This window comes from Etheostoma spectabile, unplaced genomic scaffold (assembly GCF_008692095.1).
Source record: "Etheostoma spectabile isolate EspeVRDwgs_2016 unplaced genomic scaffold, UIUC_Espe_1.0 scaffold00002169, whole genome shotgun sequence".
In the NCBI taxonomy this organism is placed as follows: Eukaryota; Metazoa; Chordata; class Actinopteri; order Perciformes; family Percidae; genus Etheostoma; species Etheostoma spectabile.
In genome coordinates, this window is record NW_022602864.1 from 27,448 (window position 1) to 52,536 (window position 25,089).

Sequence of the window (25,089 nt, forward strand, 5' to 3'; positions counted from 1 at the left end):
CTGCTGGATTCTGACATGGGATTGGGCCTTCAAAGCAGCCTCTTGTACACTGCTTATTCAACTTACTCACACAAATCAATAACAGTTTGTTTTCGGGAATACAGGCGTCCCTGTTGTAACCCAGCTTGATCTCCGTTTTGCTGTACAACATGGTCAATACCACGCCTGGCTAATGAACACAGGCTGCAGGAACAAATGCAACGCGGGAACCGGTGGTGGACGCAAACTCGCACTTTTCTTTCCACTCATGGCTCCCAATCAAGCCTGTTTTACGCCGATGAAAGGAGAGGGAAAATGCTTTTGTCTTGTTGTTTCTGTCGGCGTGCACCTGCAGTGAGCCTATCGATCTGGAGGCACCCTCAGGGCCTAATTTAAGACTCAAGGATTCTGCTATAAAAGGAAAGAAAATAAAAACATCACTGGTTGAACATCAGGTAGTCACAAGATAAATCTGGGGGAAAAGTGGGTCTGCTTTGGATTGAAGATGAGCTCTAAGTCATGTGTGATGTTTGTCTGAAGATCAATGGAACAACACTTAAAATGAATGTGGCCTAATTATTGCACCATAGAGCCTACAGTGTCTGAATACCTGCTATTAACTGAGCTTATATCTAATTGGCCCAAGAATGCTTTTAATTGCATATTCCTTCCCTAATATCTTTTTACAAACGTGTACATCACCATTTCAGTGTGGTGTTAATTAATACCTTTTTTTTTTTTAAATGTTCCCAGCAACACAGACCTGCAAGAGTTTTTTTGTCTTCCCAGGAAACCTGACAGATTTGAACCTGTGTGCTATTTTGCTTCCCCTTTGAACCTGTTTCTTATTCTTCCTATCGTAGAAAGCATTTAAAGGTGACCTTTCCTTTAACTATGTAAATATCCACACTCCTTATATTTCTTTATTTATATTTCTGATATCTGAGCAATTGTAACAGAGTTTCCCTTCGGGGATCAATAAAGTATTTCTGATTCTGATAGTGTGCATCTTTTTCAGGTTTATGTGTATTTTTATGTTTCTACTAGACTATGTTTACTTGCTTTAATGTTAAAAAAACACTTTTGTTCTCACACTGCCCATGACAGCTGCACCTGTGTCCACCGGGGACAATCTAAAAACTCTGTATGTCACCCGGGGGGCGCCCTGTTGTGTGCCTGATGTGCGTTGGGAAGTCGCCTCACTTTTTGGATGAGCTAGCAAAACCTAAAATGTTTTATATTAACCTAATATTTGCCTCAACCCAAGGATTAAAGCTACAGAAGACCACACGTCTAATTGTAGACTTAAAAAGTATGTTTTGGTGCCTGCTTTCCTTTACGCCCACTCTCTACTTCTTTTCTACTTTTTCTGGCTTATGCTCAGAATATTTTCTTTACATGGCTCCCTGCGTTGAAAACTGCAACGAACAATGCAGTGAGCGTAAAAGTCTCGGTGCATGCTCAAAGCATGCGAGTTGTCATGTGCATACATGTCCTGGGCAGTCTACCGTTAGGAAAATGGAGAGATAAGTGTTAATTAGTGATCTTTAGAGTTGTTTAAAGGTGTAATTTGAACTTTGGATAACCAATCCAGATTTTTTTGTCCGCGGTGTTACTGAAATGTTGAACTATTCCTTTAAACAGTTCTCCACTAAAAGACACTCTTAACTTCAGTGGGACCAATAGAAGGTTAAATGACTCAATAAAGTCGTTGTCCTTGTCCAGTAGGGTACCACTGTACAGCCTCGCACCCAATCGATCCAAGGGTCACCGAGGTTAACTTCATTGATACTGTAACCTCTCACTGTGGTCCAGGTTTTAACCCTTGCCTCCCTCCATCTCTACCACTTTCTCTCTGCTCTCTTTTCACTTGCCCCCTACCTCTCTCTTCCCCTCCCCTTCCGACTCTGCCACCTCTCACCTGCGGTAATTGCTCCGTGAGCTCGGCGGCGCCCGCCAAACGACACTGCGGTTTCCTCTCGCCACTTCTCTTAGTCTGGGCTTCGGTGACACCAATCTCGGCGAGGGCGCGACACCATTTTGTGTAACTGGCCCTCGTGATGGAGATAGCATAATTGTCCTAATTAGGGGGCCACAAGATGGGGCGCCCACGGCTCTGACCCACACCGGCCGGAGTCCATATGGTGGGAGGCTGATAATGAGCCAGTTAATGTGCTGTGTCCATCAGCGAGAGATACTCAGTATGGACGTTGTGCCAAAGAGATGGAGGGGGATTTACTCTCCATGCCCTCGTTTCCATTTCCACCATTTCGCTCACTCATACACTCAGAAATAAACGTGTTGGCTCCAGTAACATTGAAAAAGACAAAAGTCCCTCTAAAGGTATGCTTAATTACCTACAAGAGTCATACATGCCAGCGCGTTGGTGAGCGTTTACATTTTGTCAGTAATTATGGACATCCTGCCCTCGAATCATGAACGACATTTTCAATTTTCATTTTATGAATCATTTGTTCCTGGCCTTGTCGCTCAGCTCCCATCATGCAGCTGTGTCACTATTTCATGTTGTGACTTTGTACCATTTATGAAAATGAGATGTATTGCCAGTTCAAATGAAAGTAATATAAATCTAATGGCCAGTAATGAGATGCTGTTTCGCCATTATTGGACGTGGGTTGAGTCTATGCCATCATCTATGTGTGCGTGCGTGCATGTGCGTGTGCGTGCGTTCTCAATGCTGTGTGTGATTTGATGCCAATAAAACCATACTTTCTGCTCCAGGAAGCAAGCACTGACCAGGATTCAGATTAGGCCTTAATGGCTTCCAGGCCTGGGGCTAGATTGATATGTAAAGCAAACATCCCCAAACCAAACATCATTTAGTCCTTACTTGATGTGGCCCAGCAAGTGGAAATTGGACACATGTAGCTGTTTAACTGTAATTTGCTTTGTTTTATGCAACCATTGCATTGAAGAGGCTGAACAAAGATGCCGTAGCACTGGATTTGCATTACAGTGCTACGTCTGTTCATTTCTGTTAATCTGCGTCCACTCAGCAGCTTCCTCCCAATGAATTCAACTGTTTAAGCGCCTGTGAGTTTTTCCTCTGGTGGGCCACAAAAACACATTAAGTAGTGCTGAGAGTGTATAGAAGAAGGTTTGAAAATACATGGCTTTTTAATACCATTTGGACGGAAGCTAGATCTAAATCAATTATTTGACAGTTTTATGTTCTATTGGTAGTAGTAGTCATAGTAATATGTAAAGATCAATCAAAATGTTGCATTGGAGTCAATTCAGCTTAGAGGCTTGTCATAAACAACCAGTATGGATCAATTCTGCAATAAAATCATAATGCATCATATCCATCATTTCAGAGGTGGACCCCTCAGACTGGACTAGATATCAGATCAATGTTGTTGGCCTGACAGATCAGCTGATCAATACACTGACCAATAGATCCCAGTTGAATCTGGGGAGGGCCAGCTAGTCATGCAGTGTGTCTCAAACTTGTTCAGACCAAGGACCACTTAAATAAACCCAATAAAAATAATCTCACGGACCACCTAACTGCCGAAATATTCTTCTACTTCAACAGTATTGTAGAAACGACAGAAAAATGGAGAAATTACATTGTCATTCATTGTCTCTGTTGCCGTCTGACGGTGCATTCAGGCCAAGAAACGGAATCTGGCAATTTTTTTGCAGGGTGGAGTGTCAACAAAACTGTCCATTTGTGTGACGCCCTGTTGTGTTCGAACCCCCCAACAAAGCAGAAGTAGACTTTGTTTTTCACAATAAAGCCACGGTTTTCTGTCAGATTGTTTTCTGTTCATCTGAAGGCAGCTTTTTTTTTTTTTAGGGAAAGAAAAGAGACGAGCAAGACATAGCGAGTCCTTTGTTTGTTCTTCAGTGCTTGTGTTTAGTTGTTTTCCTTCTTGTGGCAGGAATGGAGGCAGTGATGTTTCCTGTTTAATGTTGGGGATTCTCACACCGCCTTTAACCAGGGCTCAAAACCCACCGTCAAGTCTGATCGCGGGTGACATGATTGGCCACCGCATGACGTGGGGTTGTGTTTCTCCAAAAGTGGAGTCGGCCTCAACTTTTCACTGCAGGTCCGCTTTGTTTTTTGAGTGTCCCCCCCCCCCCCTGCGGTAACCCCAAACGCGGCCTAAACACACTACCCCCATTCAAAAAGAATAGTAAGACCTGCGCTTTAACTGCAACGTCGGACGGCCGATGAAGGCAGTCTGAACTCATCCTCAATGGGGGGGAAAATGGTGCTGCTTATGTTGGGATAACAGGAAGGAAATGTCTGCCTCAAGCCATTCTCTTTCTTGTCAGTTGACAGTAACGGTGAACTTTATTCCTCCTGATTTCATTCAAATGTTACGCTGATCGTTTGTGACTTAAATCGGAGGCAGCGTTCATTGCTGCAATCCGACAACACAGAAATAATACTCAATTCAAATTATAATATTTACATTTACAGTTGATTTCACAACCAGGAAAAACACATATATGTTCCTCAATGTTAGGCTTAGGGGATGCTGGCAGATTGTTTTTGAATTTCAAATTAAAAACATCATATTTTACCAACAATTAATACACAGACCACTCTTTGACAACCACTGCTAGGAGGTACGATGTGGAGTATGTGACCACCAGCAGGATGAACATGCCAAGGCAGCATGGATGTGGTTGTTGTTGCCTTTTTATTTCATATTCAAAAATCAAAGACACAAAAGCAAAAATTGTAAATGAATTTATTCATTATTAATTATCTAATCTAACTTTCCAGCTACAGTAGTAACCTCCCATTAGGCCAAGGGGGAGCATATTATTAGCTTATTTTATGTGCTTACAACGTTTTTTGAGCTATTTCCCTAAGTTGTGGTAAATCTGCCACAGATATCGTTGTAAACTACATATGTACTGTAATTAGACAACTTGACAAGCAAAGATTATAGCTACTACCTAGTGATTTCCAAATGAAGCTTCTTGAACCATTAGTTTCATTTTTTTACCCCACTAGATGGCGCTGAGGTGCTTTCAACCCTTTATTGAACAGAGAACGCCATCTATTGGGCTTAGAAAGAAAAGAAATTCGCAAAACTTCATGGACATCACTACTATCCAGAGGTGGGTAGTAACGAGTTACATTTACTCCGTTACATTTACTTGAGTAAGTTTTTGAAAAAATTGTACTTCCAGGAGTAGTTTTAAATCACTATACTTTTACTTGTACTTGAGTAGATTAGTGAAGAAGAAACTGTACTCTTACTCCGCTACATTAGGCTACAAGGAGCTCGTTATTTTTCTTTTTACCTCTTTGGTATTCTACGCGTCATTGGTTTTACCCCAGCGTACGTCTCATTTTAATGTTTTGTTTTGACAGAGAGAGAGTCTTCCGCTGAAGGCTCTACCACGCGACTGTGTTCCACCAATCAAACGGCGTTGTGCAGTCACGTGACCATACTCCATCTCAGCGGCGGGACCATAGACTGTATATATCTATGGGCGGGACGTGTTAGCTTACAGTCGTAGCAAAACAAAGAATGTCGCCAAGGCAACACAGACGTGGGGGAACACCCCCGCCTCATAGTGAAAGCATGGTTACCTTTTAGGAAAAGTGGAAACAGCAGCTACGTTATGCGGCGTCTTCAGTGTCGACCAAAACAAACGGACATGTGAGCGTTCAACAAGTCAACATCTAACCTGAGGAGACGTAGCGGTAGTTTTAGTTTCTGCTGTGGAGAGGTGGATCTTTGTCTTTTTCATCAAGTACTTTTTTACTCTTACTCAAGTAATTATTTGGATGACTACTTTTACTTTTACTTGATTCATATTATTCTGAAGTAACAGTACTTTCTCTTGAGTAAAATATTTTTCTACTCTACCCACCTCTGCTACTATCAACCATAGTACTGTAACAAAAAACTCCGACAAAACCAACAAAGCATTTTCCCCTTGTCTTCCATTAGGATTGACAAAATGTGTCGACACAAAACTTTCCCAGAGCCCAGACACACTTATTTTGTGTGTTATGTTCTTGTCTAATTTAGATAGCTAACTGTACTGTCTGTCCCAAAGCAGTGACAGAATTTCTCCTTTCAACATGGCTCATTAAAAGACACATTTAAAACATACAAAACAACAGCTGCGCGGTGTTTATTTTATGTTCTTCTGAGTGGTTATTGCAAGCGGGTTTGAGGTGAAACAATCTTTCTGCAGTGATTTATCATGTGGGAGTGTAAAATGAATGGGATGGACTGGCAGTTTCTTGGAAACATAAGCTAATGTGTTCTTTTTTTAAGCATTTGAAATAGGTGAACCACCAGGATTCAAATGAATAGGTGAGTCCGGGATCAAATTATTTTTTTACATCCATGATATAGATACAACAAAAGCATGCACAATCCTCATAACTGCTTAACTGACAAATCCCATAGTAAAATAGAAACAAAACTCTTCTGTAATCTCCATTGCAGCATTGGGATCATTTTCCATTCACAGGCTCAATCTATCATGACAGTAGCCATGTACCCTCCAACAGCTAAACACCCATATCCCATGTATCAGTTATCTCTTCGGACATTGGAAGATACAAAACCACAGGAACCTCTCCTGTCAAACGTTTTTCATTAGTCTACATTTCCCTGCCCACATGGGAATATGTGAGAAGAGAAAATGGACATGATCAATTGTGCATGGATCAGGATCAGGTGCATGGAAGGTTGGAGCCTTGCTGGTGTGGATTTAGCTGCAGAGAACATTCCTTAATTTGTATTACTGCCTTTGACTAGTTTCCAGTAAATACCTTTCAACCCTTGTGTTGTCTTTCTGTCAAAATTGACAAATGGAACACTTTTGTTGATGCTTTCTATCGATGTTTTTAACTTTTTCTCACATTTTTGTCCCTTTTTTTTTCCAACACTTTTGGCGCTTTTTTCCAATGTTTGTCACTTTTTTTGATGTTTAAAACTACATAACACTAACTCTAACTTTAGTTTTACAGTTATTTTTGGAATTCATGGTCAATAAACCTCATTAACAGGAAATTATACCTAATGTTTGAGTTAGAAAAGCAGAAATTAGGAATTATTTTGACTAAAATCAAAGGAATGTATGTTGATGGATAATCACGGACTGGAATATGTCAACTTTTACTCAATACTATTTCCAAACCACTTCAATTTCTTTGCTTTAAAATGCTATAAAATTGAATAAGACACCCTTAAATTAATGAAAGTAGAGATTTGTACTTGCCAAAGAGCATTGTGGGGAATAAATCATGTTATTTTGGGTAATTACAATTGGGTAGTTAAAAAGAACATTGACATAGGAAACATGAGGGTTAAGTTAGACTGCTGTCCCCTGTCTCCTGTATGTGGGTCCAACTTATTTTTTATATGAAACGTGTACCTTCTTTGTACTGTCAAAGTTGGAAGTTGGCAAAAGTAATGAGTCTGAAGAAAATCCCAGTGTTTTTTGACTTTTGCAGTATTTCATGTATTAATACTGCACTTTGAAAGAGGTCATAAACATTGTCTTCTTCGTCGTGAATGCAGAAATAGCTGAACATGTATACTTGGTTTTCAGGGCTGGCGCTTACTAGATTTTCCTCAATGCCTGTGTCCACATATGATACCCTGAAACTCTAGTAAAAGTTCAAAGGAATTTCAGGCGGATAGATATCTTCGAATCTGAGGGCTGAATCAAATGTGTTTGCATTTATAGATTGGTGCACAATTTCTACCTTTAATTGCTAAGTTATTAGAATATACCCTGAGCAGTTACTAAATGTATGTCTCTATTTTGAAGGATTAAAATATGTTCCAACCTTCTGCTGACTTGTTTCAAGCAACCAGGCACCTGCTAACAGGGAAATCTCCTGACACAGTTTTTACATATTTTGAAAAATTTAAAGTTGTTGAAGGAAAATAAACACAAAAGTCTGTATGTGTTTTTTTTGTGTTTGAAAGTCCCTTCAAGAAGCTTATTAACATTATCCTTTTTATGGTCTTAAGGGATTTTAGGTGCCGTAAATCAAGCAGTAAAGAACACAACACACAGCCAGGCTAATTTCATCTTCAAGTAATTTTAACCATGTGTCATTGTTCATGCTCTAATTGCTCCTCAGGGGGTCTTAGAAGACATGATTCAGATATAATTCAGCACAAAGCTGGTTGGGCTAACAAAATGTTAATTTCAGTCCTTAACCCAATAAAGCAAGCAACTTTGTTAACCTGATAAGTGAGACAGATGCATTGGTAGATAATACTGAAATATGCATGGGCCTTTTTATGTTGTTCTTTTATTATCCAGGTTATATTAACAGACATGTAAATAATGCAGATGTAACATTTAGTTTTGACTTTTCATGCACTTAATGCCTGGTAAAACCAATTGTAGGCTACTATTGGGTTGGGAACCGGAGGGTCCCCGATTCAAGTCTCCAAACGGACCAAAAAGTAGGGAGTGTGGATCGGTGGCTGGAGAGATGCCACTTCACCTCCTGGGCACTGCCAGGTGCTCTTGAGCAAGGCATCGTAACCCCCCCCCAACCGCTTAGGGCGCTGGTTCGGCTGGCAGCCCACTCACTCTGACATCTCTCCATTAGTGCATGTATAGGTCCTGAGCATGTGTGTGTATTTCAGGCCTGTGTGTGATTACTAACAAAAGTGTGTACAAAGAGTAAATTGTAATTTCCCCACTGGGGATTAATAAACAAATTAAAGTTTAAATTAAAATTATGAATGGCTGTGCAATGCAAAAGCTCAAAGACAAAATTCAAATTCAGCTTGGAAATTGAGTCAGCAAAGTACTCACGCATACAGAGTTGCTTAACTGGCAGATTCCTCTGACGATATAACTGAAGAAGAGAGTCAAGCCTGCACGGTTATACTGAGCTAAATGCTAACATTCGCATGCTAACGTGATCCCAGGGACAATGTTAATATGCTGATGCTTAGCCAGAATAATGTTTACCCATCTTAGTTTACTGTGTTAGCATGCTACCATTTGCTAATTAGTACTAAACACAAACACAGGTGAGAGGGAATGTCATCAGTTTTGGTAAAAGAAAAACTGGAAATATTATATATATTATATGTATATTACTATATATATTATATATACTGGATACATATTGGATAGATTGAAATTTTGACCTAATGATGGCGCAAAACGTAAAGCAAGAGGAATCACCAAAGTTATTTCAATTCACCCTGGGGGGATCCAACGTACATGGCGATCCATCCAGCAGATTTCACCGTCCGGACTAAAGTTGGGGACTGACTAGTCTTTATCCGTGACGTTCCACTATCGGGATTGCTCCGGTGCTGCTGGAAACTCCGCCGGATCACGTTCTTTTCGGCCGGATGTCCGGTACCTTTCTCTTTCTTTGTGTTGACATTTTAAACTCGAGTGGTTTTCTGAGGACTATGGTTACCTGCTCCTCAGATCTCTGCAGGGTAGATCCAGACAGCTAGCTAGACTATCTGTCCAATATTTTTATGCACTTTTTAATTTGTTAATCAAGATTTGAGTTTAAAGTGAAAGTATGTAACTTTTTAGAAAGAAAGAAGTTTGCTATTGTTGGAAATGTATTTGTTTGAACCATATATTGAAGTATGATTAACCACATATTTACCGTGAATAATTATGTATGCTTATAATGTTCCAATACTTTATTAATGACATGTGAGAAGTGGACACTGCTTGTGTAACTAACTGAATTCTTAGTGTAACTATTGTTGCTAAAGCAGGTCAGGATGGCCTAGGGGAGAGACAGTTGAAGTGTGGGGGTGAAGGCCACATCTTATCTGGGGGGACAAGGAGAACAGGCACAAGGTTTAATGAGCTTTGGCCCTGGAGTAAATAAAGAGGGTAAGACTTAGGGAGGAGGGTCAGACAACTATGTGACTGCTGCATGCTGAGTTTCATGACTTATCTCTGGAATATTCCATTGAAAAAATGATCATTCATCAACATCTTAGTTTCTGAGTGTATTTATCTGGACCCTGAGACCGGAGCAGGATTTGAGCTCCAACACTACACAGTTGGAAATGTGTTTGTTACCTAATCAGCATATACAACCTTGCTCATTTCCAAAACACTCAGGGATTTGAATGCAACAGCCTGACTTGGTCTTTCAAAATGCAAAATATGCAGGCACGTAATACAAGACTCATATATGAGATATGAAAGTTCAATGAGTAAAGAACGTGTTGGCATAACTCATGTGTCTCCAGACAGACTAAACATTCAAGGAAAGCTTTTCCTTTAAAAATATGTGAAGTAGGAATTTATGAATGAGTTTGAAAAGGTATGGAGAACATCACCATAAGGAGGTAAAGCGGAAAAACTAAAATATTAAGATGGAACTAGCACACATATAGTATCTAAAAAAAAACTGTGCTCAAATTCACCTTTACTGGGGTTACTGTGAACACCTGAAGCTTCTTCACACTAACAATACCTATTTTACACACAAACCTGTCTCGGAAAATAAAAAAAGGGAAGGAAAGACAACAAAGGAACCGTGCTGCCAGAGAAGTAGTTATTGATTTACTCTTTATGCTAACTAGAGTAAGTTGCACAAACAAAGCGCAATTCACTTTTCTTTTGTTTCATCCCAAGTCCCACCCCTTAATCATGCTGACCCCAATAAACAATATACTTTTGAAAATACAAAAGCATCTCTGATGTTGGTACCAAAGTTTCTATCTAATTTGTGCGTGTGTGTGTGTGTGTGTGTGTGTGTGTGTGTGTGTGGTGTGTGTGTGTGTGTGTGTGTGTGTGTGTGTGTGTGTGTGGACTACAGGGGATGCAGAGATCCAGCCCTAATGTTCTCTCACCTGGGTCTCCTAACTAGCTCGGAGAGTACAGTCATATGGCTCTCAGGTACCGCAGGGCAATTACACAACTATCATTTGCTGGAGACTGCCTTTGTCTTTGATGATGTTCCTCAAACAACAACAACAATGCCTTCCTTCTCTTCATCCCCCACTGGTTCTCACGGTGTTAATTACCAAGGCGATTACCATCTGCATCCAAAAAAAACACCCAAACGGTGGGCTAGGATCCTGATGTGGGTCGCACACCGTTCCGAGGAGCACTTTTAATGAGGTAGAACGTGGATCTCATGTCAGACGATAGACTGGGTTTTACTAAAGGTTTTTGGGGGGGGTTTAAATATGAAAATAGTCTAGAAAAAAGCTGTGAAATAAGCAAGAAAATGACGTTGATATGAAATATGTGAAAAAAAACGTACCCTACAATGTAGATTATTGTTTAAGTTGCATAAGCATAAAGCGTTTCTCCAGTTGTGTGAAAAGGTAAGTATAAATGCCTAAGTAAATAGTAAATACTCCACTGTGTTCACCTGCGAGTTACTGACTTTACATGTCTGTCTACAGACCTGCTTTCATAGTAGGAACCCAACCTCATCCACCTCTGTTACAAAAGGAGGGCCGGGGGTGTTGATGGATTGATCAACATGAGTTCTGTCAAAACGACAATACAACTCGTTGAGACTGTCAGCCAGCTTAGGATCGTCACTGACCCCCCCCCCCCCCCATGTCCCTCTACTGTCATTAGCCTCAAGTTTGCTTTCCATCTTGTGCCTGTAGTCAGCCTTGGCGTTACTAACAGCTCAAGTCATATTTAGCGGCCTTGTGTAGCTCTCAATCCCCACTCTTATAGGCCTTATGTTTATGTTTTATCTCTCTGCTTAACCATAAATGCACCACTATGTTCACCAGCTAGTCGCTAACTTGTCTAACTGCAGTTTGGTGCCGATCTGGAAGTGTACAGTGGGTTTTTAGAGTTTCACTGTAAACAGCAGCTTGCCTTCGCATTACTTTAGTATTCATGAATTTGGAACATTACATGACGTAGTTATGCCCCATGAACTGGATACAGTTTCACGGAGTTTGAAAAAATAGCATTATGGTAAATATTAGGTCATGATACTTCAGCCTCTGCTGCTTTGATTTTGACCATTCTTTTTAAAAAAACGTGTCTCTTGTGAGTCTGCCATATTTATAGTAGAGCAACACTAAATCACTGGAGTACCTTAACTATGTGCTAAACCATGTAAGTATGTAAATATGTACGCATGTAACCATTTCATGATCATTCACTGATTTCTCCCAAGTTTTGTGTTGGCTTTTGTTACCTGCACACGCAATGTGAAATGTTACAGGAAAATGTAACTAGTGGAGTTATGGAAAATGAAATGATCACCATAAGGCCAGCAGACCATCTTTTTGAACATAAAACTAATAATATTTTTTATAAAATGTCAGTTTCAGTCAGAAAGGGTTGTAAGCCTTGCAATAAAACGCTGGGTAAACAGAGTTATGCTTGGTTTACCTTCCATTATAAACCTCACACACAGACACCCCCCCCCCACACACACACACACACATACACACACACACACACACCACTTTGTCACCTTGATGCCAGGAACAGATATACCCAAGTTCTTTTTTTTCTTTTTTCTTTAAGGCGGAGCACATCGCCAGCACAGTGGGAATGCATTATTCAAATAGATCTTTGTTACTCCTCCAAGATGATTGTGGCACAATCAGCCATGAAATAAGTTTGCTGTTTTAAAAGTGTTATTCTCCCTCCAGGTCTCTCAGGTGTATCTTTGTATTCAGGTCGTCTTGCCTGCGCCAAAAATCAATCTCAATCAAAGGTGGTGAGGAGTTTATCATAAATTATCATGAAAAGGGTTCTCACTCAGTAGATGCTTAATTACAATCTCATTTGAATAAGTTTGCATATTAATGAGTTTGGAATGAAAATGGTTTGTGGGGTTTGTGATGGGGGGCCGCGGGGTAACCCACGGCGATAATGACGGTCCTTTAAAATGTATGCGATATTATTGCTGGTGGAGAGCCACACACTTGTCTCACTTTCTCCACACACAGACACACACACAGACACAATTTTGCATGTACACAGGCAAGCACCCATAGAAACACACAGGCATATGCTCCAGCTCACTCGCAAAGAGATACACGTTCACACACACACACACACGCAAGCTATACACACATTAGTGCGAGCACACGCACACTCAGGGGCGTTATAATATGATTAATGGGGGAGTGTCTCTGACATTAATAAACTATAACCGAATTAAAGACTTCATTAGTCTCAACTTGGGCTTAGTGTTTGGTCACACAGTGAATCAGCGCTGTGTGATATTTGCCTTGCACATTCCTTTTTTCTTTTCTTCTTTTCCACGCCACAAAAGTTCACTTTGAAATGAAGTTAGTTATTCTGTCCATCTCTGTATGTCTGTTATGGAAGTTTGCGTACCAGAGTCACGTGACACTAATATCTGTGAGGAGCTATAAGAGAATGTAGAAATGTGCCATGTCCATGTAAACTAAGAGAAGCACAAGGAATAATATATCAGTGTTATTTTTTCCACCCGCAGAAGACCATTTCATCTTTTAGTTAATCTGAAAAAATGAAGTATATAGACACGTGATTTTTTTTCTTCTATGAATTATTTTGTAATCTCTATGATATTCATAATTGCTTGGGTCCAGTTTAGTCCAGCTTGAGGGAGCATTGGTTGCTAGCAGAAAAAAAAGAAAGCGTGGGGTCAAATAGCCAGTTCTCTCACAATATACTGATTGAACTAAGTGACTGAACTGCACATGCTTCTGTAGGATCTCCTTGAAAGTCGGGCCCTGTTCCTCACTCAACGAGCCAGAGACAGAGAGAGCACAGCGGTGGTCGAGTGAGCTAGAGAGGAAATGAAGAGAGAGAGTGCCGAACAATGCGGTGAATCAGAGAAATCCATGTTTTTGCCTTATTGTTTCACGGAGGTTTCGATCCAAAATACAAATGCATCCATCCGTGAGAACTGGGAAAGTGTTGCATTGTTGGATTTTGTGTGAATGCGGGGCTTTGTTCTGATAACGTGTGCCAGTTCAACTAAAGAAAAATTACAGCGTACAAGGGTGGCTCGCCTGGTGGAGCGTGCGCCCCATGTGGGGGGGCCTGGTCCTTGTTGCGGCGGCCGCGGGTTCAGCTCTGACCTGGAACCCTTGGCTGCATGTCATTCCCCCTCTCTCGCCCCGTGCACATCTTCAGCTGTCCTATATAATAAAGGCCTAAAAGGCCCGCCCCCCCATAAAAATGATCTTACAGGCAGATGGCAGGGTCTTTTTGGGGTTTGCATTGTTGTATTTTTTTCATATCAAAATATTGCATATTATTTCTTTAAGGCAATGGTTTGAAATTAATTTTTCTGTCATATCTAAGTTCACAGTGTACTGACCCAGCAATGGGCGCCCGGGTAGCCCAGTTGGTAGAGGATGCGCCCAAATGTAGAGGTGTATTCCTTGACACAGAGGCCCAGGGTTCATATCCAACCTGCGGCAATTTCCTGCATGTCTTCCCTCTCTCTCCTTTATATCTAAGCTGTGGCAGATATGCCCCAAAAATGATCTTTAAAACCTGTTTTTTTATGACTCTTATTAGCTTGGTAATGTTAGTTAGGAACTGAAACAACTTTGACGTGCCTTTCTAAACAGGCCCTTTGTAAGGGGGGGATTTATGTCTTTGAAAAGAATTTGTTTTTTTGAGATTCACATCTGTTGAATGAAACCATTATCAACTAACGTCAACTGAATGGCTCCAAACAGGTGTACTGATCATGAGTCAAAAAGCTCGGTTGATCCTCTTAAGCCAAACCTTTAAATGACTAAACGTGCAGGTACAGGTGATCCAAACTTCTCTTTGCCTTCTTTGATCTGAGTTCCAAATAATAATCAGGGGGAACTGGGTTGAATCTTGCGTCTGTGACATCCAAATGCTGTTAGTTCAGCAAGAGGGGGGTGCTATCCGCGTGACAGACTCCAGTTCTACGAAATAAGATGAAATTAATGCTCCTTAAAAACAAGATCACCCTGTCCTTCCAAAATATATAAAAGCACTACCTTTGGCAGTACTCATTGAACACTGTGTTTATGTGTTTCTGAATATCCACTCCTGTACCCGTATATAGTTTATCCATGCTGCTAATCTGTGATGACCCATTTATCTGCTGCTCTGTGGGGAAATAACTCAACACAATGGAAAGAAAGCTGAGTCTTAGAGCCATCATCCTCAATGTCTGAGAAAAAAAAAAAAACTATTCACATTTGGGGATTTGATTTATCAAAACGTTTGTGTCAATCTTACAGTACTCTTCAAATAAATGTTGGGATGATAGGAATTTTTTTGGAGAGAGTATGTATATTCACAATTGTTTTTGTGAAACACCATCCGGTTCTTGTGAACATTTGGCTTGCCTGTGCTATCACACTATATATATATATATATATATATATAATATATATAATATATATATATATATATATATATATATATATATGTGGTAGATACTATATTACAATACTATATAGAAACAGGTTGGATTAATGGTCTTTCTTTGAAATGGCAGTTTCTGTTGCTGGATTTAGGTAAGACTGAAGATAAAGTGCATTTCATGTGTTTTTTTGTGACAACATGATGTTATCACAAAGATTGTTTTTGTCAGTTTTTAGCTTTGATCCAGAATGAACATCGGAGGAATTTAGTGGACTGTTTTTCTGCTTTGGGGGTGGAGATGGGTTGAAATTCAGTTTTTTTTTATTTGTTAGGGTTAGGGGGTTAGGATTATGGATAGGGTGTTAGGGTTAGGGGGTTAGGATTATGGATAGGGTGTTAGGGTCAGGGGGTTAGGGTTATGGATAGGGTGTTAGGTTAGGGGTACGGGTTAGGGTGTTAGGGTTAGGGCATTAGGGTTAGGGGTTAGGAGTTAGGGTGTTAGGGTTAGGGGGTTAGGATTAGGGGGTTAGGGTTAGGGGGTTAGGGTTAGGGCTTTAGGGTTAGGGTGTTAGGATTAGGGGGTTAGGATTAGGGGGTTAGGGTGTTAGGGTTAGGGGGTAAGGATTATGGATAGGGTGTTAGGGTTAGGGGGTAGGATTATGGATAGGGTGTTAGGGTCAGGGGGTTAGGGTTATGGATAGGGTGTTAGGGTTAGGGGGTACGGGTTAGGGTGTTAGGGTTAGGGCATTAGGGTTAGGGAGTTAGGAGTTAGGGTGTTAGGGTTAGGGGGTTAGGATTAGGGGGTTAGGGTTAGGGGGTTAGGGTTAGGGGGTTAGGGTTTTAGAGTTAGGGTGCTAGGATTAGGGGGTTAGGATTAGGGGGTTAGGGTGTTAGGGTTAGGGGGTAAGGATTAAGGAGTTAGGGTTACCCTTACACTTAACAATGTGAGTAGTTGTAAGCAGATGTACATTGCATGTGTTTATCAAAGGTGCTATATACGACATTCAGAACACTAATATAGCTCCCTTTGTGTTCATGTCCCACTGGCTAGCTAATTGATGCTGCTCCACACTGTACACTACTCGGGGTGGGCGTACGTGGGTGAGCGGTGCTCATACCGGGTGCTCATACGGCGGTTACAGCTGATAACGCCATCCTGACCCATGGTTGCTGGGTGGCGTGAGCTCACCTTGGAACGTGTGAGCGAACCCCCGTTTACACTGTCATCTCCGTTGCCACTGTTGCCATTAGAAGCATTGTTAGTGCTGTCAGCGCCGTGTCAGCACTGCTTCCCGCCGCCATTTCGGCTCAGCCACCTCCACGTTTGCATGTTATGTCAGAGGTGAGAGCCGTGTGCAGGCAATCCCAGCCCAGACTCTAAATGTCGAACATAGCAACCTTAATGTGTTTGTCAATGGTTTTAAGTTCCTAACAGAACTTCAAACAATTAATGAATGACTGATTTCATAAAAAAACACAGCTGCAATCGAACATGATTACACACAAACAAATCCTTACAGTGTGTAAAAAACTATGTTTAAACTGTTCACGCATTCATGGTCATAAAAATCATGACTCTCCAAAAAAGCCTTGTTTTTAGCTTAGTGAAAATGTACTTTTAGGTAATCCAATGAGTTGTTCAATGTTTTGTTTTTTTCTTAAGAAGTAAGAAGTGCTAATCTTTTGCTAATACAATTGTTTAAAAAATACATATCACCACATTTGGATGGATTTGAATGCATTCCAAACAAGTCTTAACTTAAGGTCCACTTACTTGATTTATACTGTAGCTTTCAGCTGCATGCCATGTTTATTAGTGGGGGAATTCTGCTCAGTTTGCATGAAGAGTGTAGTGTTAATGAATAAATAAATAAATAAATAAATACTGACCAAACTAACAAATATAATCATATAATTAAAGAATATAACATACGTAACACAAATAGTTCACATTTCATGTAAATTAAATTTTATGAATAGGATTGCAATTGATTGTTGTCAGACATTACTTATCTGCTACAGATGCTTCATAGAAGATATACATTAATTGCTGACAAACTAACACTAAAAAATGTATCTACTTCAAGCTAAATTATGCTATGTGTTGTAAGCCATTAACTAGTTGTGTAAATATTGCGCATGAAGGCTATGGCGGTGGGATTGATACAAAGAATCAACCTCCAGCTGTACTCTGCCATTTCAGAACTGTTCTTTAACACTGCCAAAGCCAGACTCTGCATCGACTATTTTTAATGTGGGATTTTGCAAATATGACATTCTCACAAAAAAAAAGGCAAAATTTAGATTCACAAAGTCACTTTTGAAATTCAAAATGATGGTCAATAGGGATTGATCTGAAAATACATCTTTCATTTTAGCAAGTCTGAAAAAGGTGAGGAAAAAATGAATTAAAGTGCTTTAATCTTGCACGCCATCCCTGCTTATGAGTCCCACTATGAGAACACAACGAATGCACTGTAAACATTATGCAACACTGTATGCATGATGCTCCACATCATGCTTCATAGTAGAGTGTCACCTTTGTTCTCCATAGGAAGCATGGTTAGTGGAGCTCAGTTGTTGCGATCCCCCCCCCCCCCCCCCTGCAATGGAACAATACAGCTGTCAACGCGGGCTGGAACAGCACCGTATGTGTAGTTCAACACGAATTCAACGCTGCCTGGGAGACCTTGGGCTTTCACGAAAAGAGAGAAATAAAAAGGCAGGAGAGGGTGAAAAAAAGGGTGCCGTGTCCAATCGGATGACAGAGAGGATCACTCATCCTTGATGCAACAGCAGAGACTAGTGGCGAGAGATGGCAACGTACAGTACGCTGACTTTTCTCCCGTTTTTCATTTTCCCCTCATTCTCGTCACCTTTGTTTACCTCTCCTCTCGCTCTCAATCACTCTGCTGTTGTTTCTGCTTTTTCCCCTCTTCTCGTTCCTCCCTTATTCACCTCCCAGACTTGACCTTTTCCTCTGTTTGCAAGAATATTACGGCTACAATTATTAAAGATTACGCCAGGGGAAGAGGAGAGAGAGTGTGTGTGACATACACACACGTACACACACACACACACACACACACACACGCACACACAAAGCAGCTTTTTATTATATCTGTACAATAGCGCGTATTGACTTTTCATATCACCTAAAGGGCAACAGCCATGAAATAGGGGAATTATATTTCTATTGTTTTTTATTGAGTATGCATATGTGAATTGCTTCCCACCCCCCCCAACCCCTTTTCTCCTTCGTTTGCTAATTTTACACACAATTTTATATAAACTGTTAGGGAAAATGAATTACGCTACTTTTTTTCACTTTCCCTATACTCACACGGTTCAAAGAGGCAATTATGAGAATATCATCATGAATTCACAGCTTGTTCTATTGAAAAATGAAACATGCTTCCCCTCAGTTTTTTTGTCTCATTCTTTGTATTTCTTGATACACAGAAACACAAAACCATCCCATTTGACTGTGGATTTCGCAGCGTGTTGATGAGCAGAAGCCAGAAAAAAAAAGATGGGGAGGTGGAGAGTGTTCAGCTGTGTGGAAAAATCTGAGCTTAATCAGAGCTGAGGGCAAGCAGATTAATTACACTGCGACTTATACACAAAACACCTAAAGTACACACACACACACACACACACACACACACACACACACACACACACACATGCATGGACACAAGGACACACATGTGAGCCGAAGTAGACACTGGTGGCCTTGGCTAATAAAGACAGCATGCTAATGAGCAAGTGTAGCCCCTATTAACTAACAAAAATAAATAAATAAAAGGAACAAGAAAACAGCCGGGAAACAAATAATTCATAAAGTCATATTGATCTGTGAGTAGAGACATTAAGCCTCCATTAAGGGCAACAAAGGGAAAGCATCACGCTTCATCAACAGGAGAAGCTAAAGGGAGAAATGTGAGATCACAGACAGATTGTCATTAAGGACGTCATGTGACATCCTCGCACATGCACACACTTGTCATGTTTGCACTCATGCACACATGATCACAATGACAGCAACACACGCACGCACGCACGCACACACACACACACACACACACAGACAGAAAAACAGACATGCGTTGCCCTCACACTGTAACACAGAAGGAGAGGAGGGGAGAGAGAGAGAGAGAGAGGAAAAGACAATAATGAAAGATTAAGAGGAGGGGAAGGAGAACAAGAAGGGAGGGCTCCTCTAATAAATCAGAAAAACACGCAGCTCCCGTTTGTTTGGTGATGGACTCAGGCTGAGCTTTTATGAGTGTGGTCCGATCCTGCAGCACGCCGCATGAATACTAAATCTTTACTGTTAAATAGCCACGCGCAGCATGGTCACCATGACGGGCCGCGACTGAGGCAAGCACACATTACACGCAGAAAGGGAAAACCAAGTCTGTGTACATGGATTTAAAGGGAAATTATTACTTTTTGGATTGCAGGGTGACTTGATCCAAACTACAAAAATAAAAATCTGTTTTCTCATTTTGCCAACTTGGCACTTGTGGTATTTAGTCATATGGAAATTGGGTTTTGGGTTTTGTGATACATTGGGTTTTGTGATATCCCTTTTTGATAATTCTGCCTCCACCCTATTGATTACAGTGTACATTAATGCATAGTGACATAGTGATTGTAATAACTCTCCTTTGTGTAGCCCTGCTTATAGCATTGAATATTGAATACATGTAAACTAGTCTTTTTGAGTGATACCTTCTGAGCAAAGATTGATTCATTATATTGCAAATATATATATATGGTGATAGATATGTCAGTTTATGATTGAATGCTAGCCTTTGAACGGAATTTGTTTTGTAATATGGTGAATCTTTTTTTGATTTACATTCTGATGTAAATGATGCTTGGGCTGAATATGGTCTATTTATGAATATACCTGCCTATATATGCTGTAAAGGCTCTGTGGTGTTTGCTTTCTTTAAACCAATCCCTATCGTCTTGGGCGGCGCTATAGGCTACGTCTCGGAGGCAGACGGTGGCCCTGCAGGAAGGAACGTGTTTTGGTGGAGCATTTAGTAGGGAATGTCTTGTAAAGGACATGGAAAAATGCGCTTTTGACTTGAGGCAGGATACTGAAACTAGATCCAAATTAATTGGAATCATTTGGAGATTCATCCCACCCATTCGATCAATGAGTTGTTGTCTCTGTCACGGCTGAAATGCCTTAAATGAGAAAGAAATCTGCATGTGTTAGAGATGGCAGGTCAGATATCGTTATGAGTGTACAGTGATTTGAGTGTGTGTTGTTCGGAGTGATCGGGTGAGAAAGAAATGGAATGAAAAGGCATTCTTTAGACGAGTGTGCAGTACAAAGCTAATTTAGAAGGTTTGTAGGCCTACACTACACAAGACTATTTCTCCATCTCCACACCAACACACACACACACACACACACACACACACACAGAGTCATCGGTGCATCAGAATGATTGAGATTGCCCTGGCAGAGGTCCAAACCGTGCTTTGGGTTTAGCCCATGCTGAGAGGAGAGCAGAAGCAGAGAGTGATATACTTCATCCTGGCTCTCATTAGACAACTCGGGGAACACGTCAAACCGCAATTTGTTTCCCTTGCATCCAATAAACAGCTCATTCACCGGTCAATCAGTCACCACAGCGGCTAGTCAGATTAAACCCAGCGGAGGTTGACAGAAGGAAAAGAAAACCGGAGGGGAAAGAGGTTTTAAGGAGAAACAGAGAGGACAGCTGAGACAAAGAAACAAAAACAATAACACTACACACGTGAAATATTTGGTCCTGTTGACAAGGTAAGTGATGAGAACACCCCCTGGTGGGTCACACGCTGCAGTGTTTCACACTAACACCTTCGAACATACGATGGCACACTGCTGTTTGTCATGACAGGACACAACAATATCTGAAATGAGAAAACCTTTTACACTGAAAGCAAAATCCTTTTAAATCCATGTTGCTAAATCTGTCACTACTGGGGATAGTACGAGGACTGGGCAGAGCCAAAAATCATTGTGCAGTGGTTGTTTACTGGAAACTCTTCCCAAAAACAACGGATACGCCAAATAATAAGAGAACACATTGATGAGGCGTACAGTACGTCTATCGTGTGCATCGTCTCGAAAAACAACCAATAGGCTGCAGCAGGAGCAAACGGTTCAGAAGAGGTCGGCGTTCTATTCTTTATGCTGGACAGAGTGATCGGATGTTAATCAGATCACATATAATGAGACGTATAATAATACCAGCTGTTAGTGGAATTAAGTAACATCACATCTAGATACAATCTGGATGTGAGACACATTGCAATGTCAGTTGTGAATCGGGTGTACTTTTAGATTTGTAATTTGGAAGCCTTTTATTTCTTAGAACAGTACAGGGACATTGCACAGAGAGTAGGATTAGAGAAATATGTGTGATCTGTTGAAATGAAGCTGGGTGTGTTCCTGGATACACGGACATTCTAAACATGCTTAACCCAGACGGTCCTTTGCAGTGACAGCATCATCATTGAAATGACTTGTATGTTGAAGTTACTAAGCCCCATGGATCTCCAGGGCTGCAGAGCAGGACTCAACTGTTTAAACATGAAAGTAGAGTGAGTCTAACCTGACGCACCAGATGGTTCATCACACAGAACCATCGGAGAAGCCGTCATCGGAGACTGTTTGGTAAAGGGCGGGCACTTTAAAAAAAAAATATTTACCTGGCAGGTGATTGGTTAAACCACCTGTCTATCATGACCGGTATTTAAATGAACTGTTGCAGCCGTCACACAGACACCTTAACCACGCCCATAGCGACGAGTAGCTTCTCACCAGATGCTGATTGGTTCAACTTCGACAATCTTCGAGATTATTACTAAGGTGTGCAATATGTGGGGAAATAAGATATTTTGGGAGTAATGGTGACAATGTGCAACATTCGGATGTGTGTGTGTGTGTGTGTGTTTGTGTGTGTAGTCTTGTTGAACTATATTTATGGGGTCCACCATCAAGTGGGGCCAGAACGCTGGACCTCACAACTTTAAAGGGCTGTTTGAGGGTTAGGACTTGGTTTTAGGATTAGGGTTAGGATTAGGTCATGGTTAGGGTGGGGGGAAGGGTTAAGGTTAGGCCTTTAGTTGTGATGGTAAGGTTAGGGTAAGGGGCTAGGGAATGTTTTTTTCTGCAAGTGTGTCCCTGCAGTTTTTGCAGTTTATCTGTATATTCATGTGCATAACTCTATTGTACTCTGTGTGTGTGTTTGTGTTTGTGTTTGTGTTTGTGTTTGTGTGTGTGTGTGTGTGTGTGTCTGTGTGTCTGTGTATCTATGTGTCTGTGTGTGTGTGTGTGTGTGTGTGTGTGTGTGTGTGTCTGTGTGTGTCTGTGTGTGTGTGTGTGTGGTGTGTGTCTGTCGGTCTGTGTGTGTGTGTTTGTGTCTGTCGGTCTGTGTGTGTGTGTGTGTGTGTGTGTGTGTCTGTGAGACGGCTGTTGTCCTTGTCAGAACACCTGCTGTCTCCTCCCCTCCTCTCTCTTCTCCGTCCTTTCTTCCGACACTTCATCATTCACACACATACTCCCTCACACACGCTATAAAAAGATGCTAGATACGATTGCAAACACAAGAACATGTCATTCTGCATACATATATGCACACACACACACAAACACACACACGAGCGTGCGCACACACACACACTGCAAGGGACTTCCCTTGTTGTCATATCACTACTGTATACAGTAGTTAGATGGATTCAGCACACTCCTGCAAACATACATTGTCACATCCAAAAGAGACACTAAAGACAAACACACACAAACACACACATACACACACACACCCACACACACATACACCTTAACCTCCCTCCATTGTTTCACTCTATTTTCTATTCTTGTGCCAACTTCTTTCATCCGCTTTTCCCTGTTTTTCCACCTTCCACCTTTTCCCCCACTTCCCCTCCATCTTTCTCTTTTGCTCCTCCACTCCTCCACCCATCCATCCTTCCATCTCCCTCCCTCTCTCATTACCTTAATTAGATCCAGCAGATGAACATCGTCTAGTCTGTCGGGGAGGAGGCTAGGCCTCGGTGATGCAATAAGGCTCATTTGCATCGGCAAAGTTAATTGCAGGAGCGGAGCAGGTGTATGGCAATAATGATCATCACACATGACACTCACCTGTGACCGGCAGCGTATGTGACACACACACACACACACACACACACACACTGACAAATGCATGCAGCCACATGTTTAGCAACGTGCATATTAGGATTTAAACATACACACACACTTGCACATGCACCAGGAAATGAGCAAAATCTCAACACACACATTCACATGCACGCACACCACATGCACGTTGTCACCAAGTTTTTTTTTTATTTCCTTACTAATCCTCAAATTCCTTCTGGTGATATCTATTGGAAGATGGCCAGAGACATTGATATTCCAATGACACCCAGTAGGCAAGTGAAATATCAGTAAAATATGAAGAGCACATTCACATTCGCAATGAAAAATAGTGAATACAAGTCTGGCATCCTGTGTGTGTAATCAAACGAGGCAGCAGGGACACTGTACGGCACAGCGTACTGTGGTGTAATCGTGCTACACATCCCAGAGATTAGCTGTCTTATTATCTTTTAGCTGTGGCCAGTTAACATGGATGTAGTTCTCAGGAGTTACAACCACACCCATTTACTGGAATTATAAGATAGTTAATGGCAGGAAGTTCAGAGTGGCAGTCTGTGATGCCTTATTGGATGGTTGGTGAACTTATTAATGGTGCATTATTAACAGATTATTCATCAGAACAACATGGAGGTACTGGTGATTAGAATCGAACCCGCAGAACAGCAACATCACGGATAAATTAAAAAAGAGCAGCTGCAAAGCTAAAATGTCACAACAAACTACACCCCCAAATGGCACAGCAAAACTCATCCATGTGTCCATTTTGTAATAGGTGCTAGAAGCTAAATGACTGGGACACACTTGGCCAACTTGGTGACCTTTTGGCTAGAGTAAGCGCCTTTTCAGCCCCTCTTAGTGACTTTATTTTCTAGAAAAGACAAAAACACATTCTATAAAAACTGATATTATCACCTTTTAGGCATTTAGTAGCCTCAATATGGGGCTGACCTTAACCTCATACTTTGAAAGAGGTTGTGTCTAGATGACAACCCCCTACAACTTTAACTATTCAAAGTACTAGGAACTAGGTAATGATGGTTCTACAGATCATGTCACGCATGCATAAGTTAATTGATCAAAAACTTTCACTGCCCTTCCACATAAGTCAAGAAAAGGGTCCTAGTACATATGTTGACTTGTTTTAGCCAACTTTGCCAATCTTTTTTGCTTCACTAAGAATGCTGTTTTCTGAAACTGTGTACACGCTTTTTTTTCTTCCTCTGCATGTTTATATGAATCCAGTGGCCTGCTCGTCTTATTCCTTCACTTTACTCCTGCTTTTACAGGTGATTACAGTAATTCACAAGCTTAAATTATAATTAGATAAACACCTCGCTCTCTACAGCCGGTAACACCACTGACGTCATTGATCGACCTGCACAGAGTTTAGCATCTAGCATCCCCGTCTGACCTGAATAAATTACAGACCTTGAAGTGAGGATCACACGTCTGTTTCGCCAGGCTGAGGGCTCGGCGATGTCGCTCACACTTGTGTGTTGCCAGGTTGGGTGGACAGGGTGGTGGTGGTGGTGACGGTGTAAGATGGATTTCACTGTGCATATTTAACACTACTGGATTCAACACAGTTCCAAGTCCTATTTAGATGC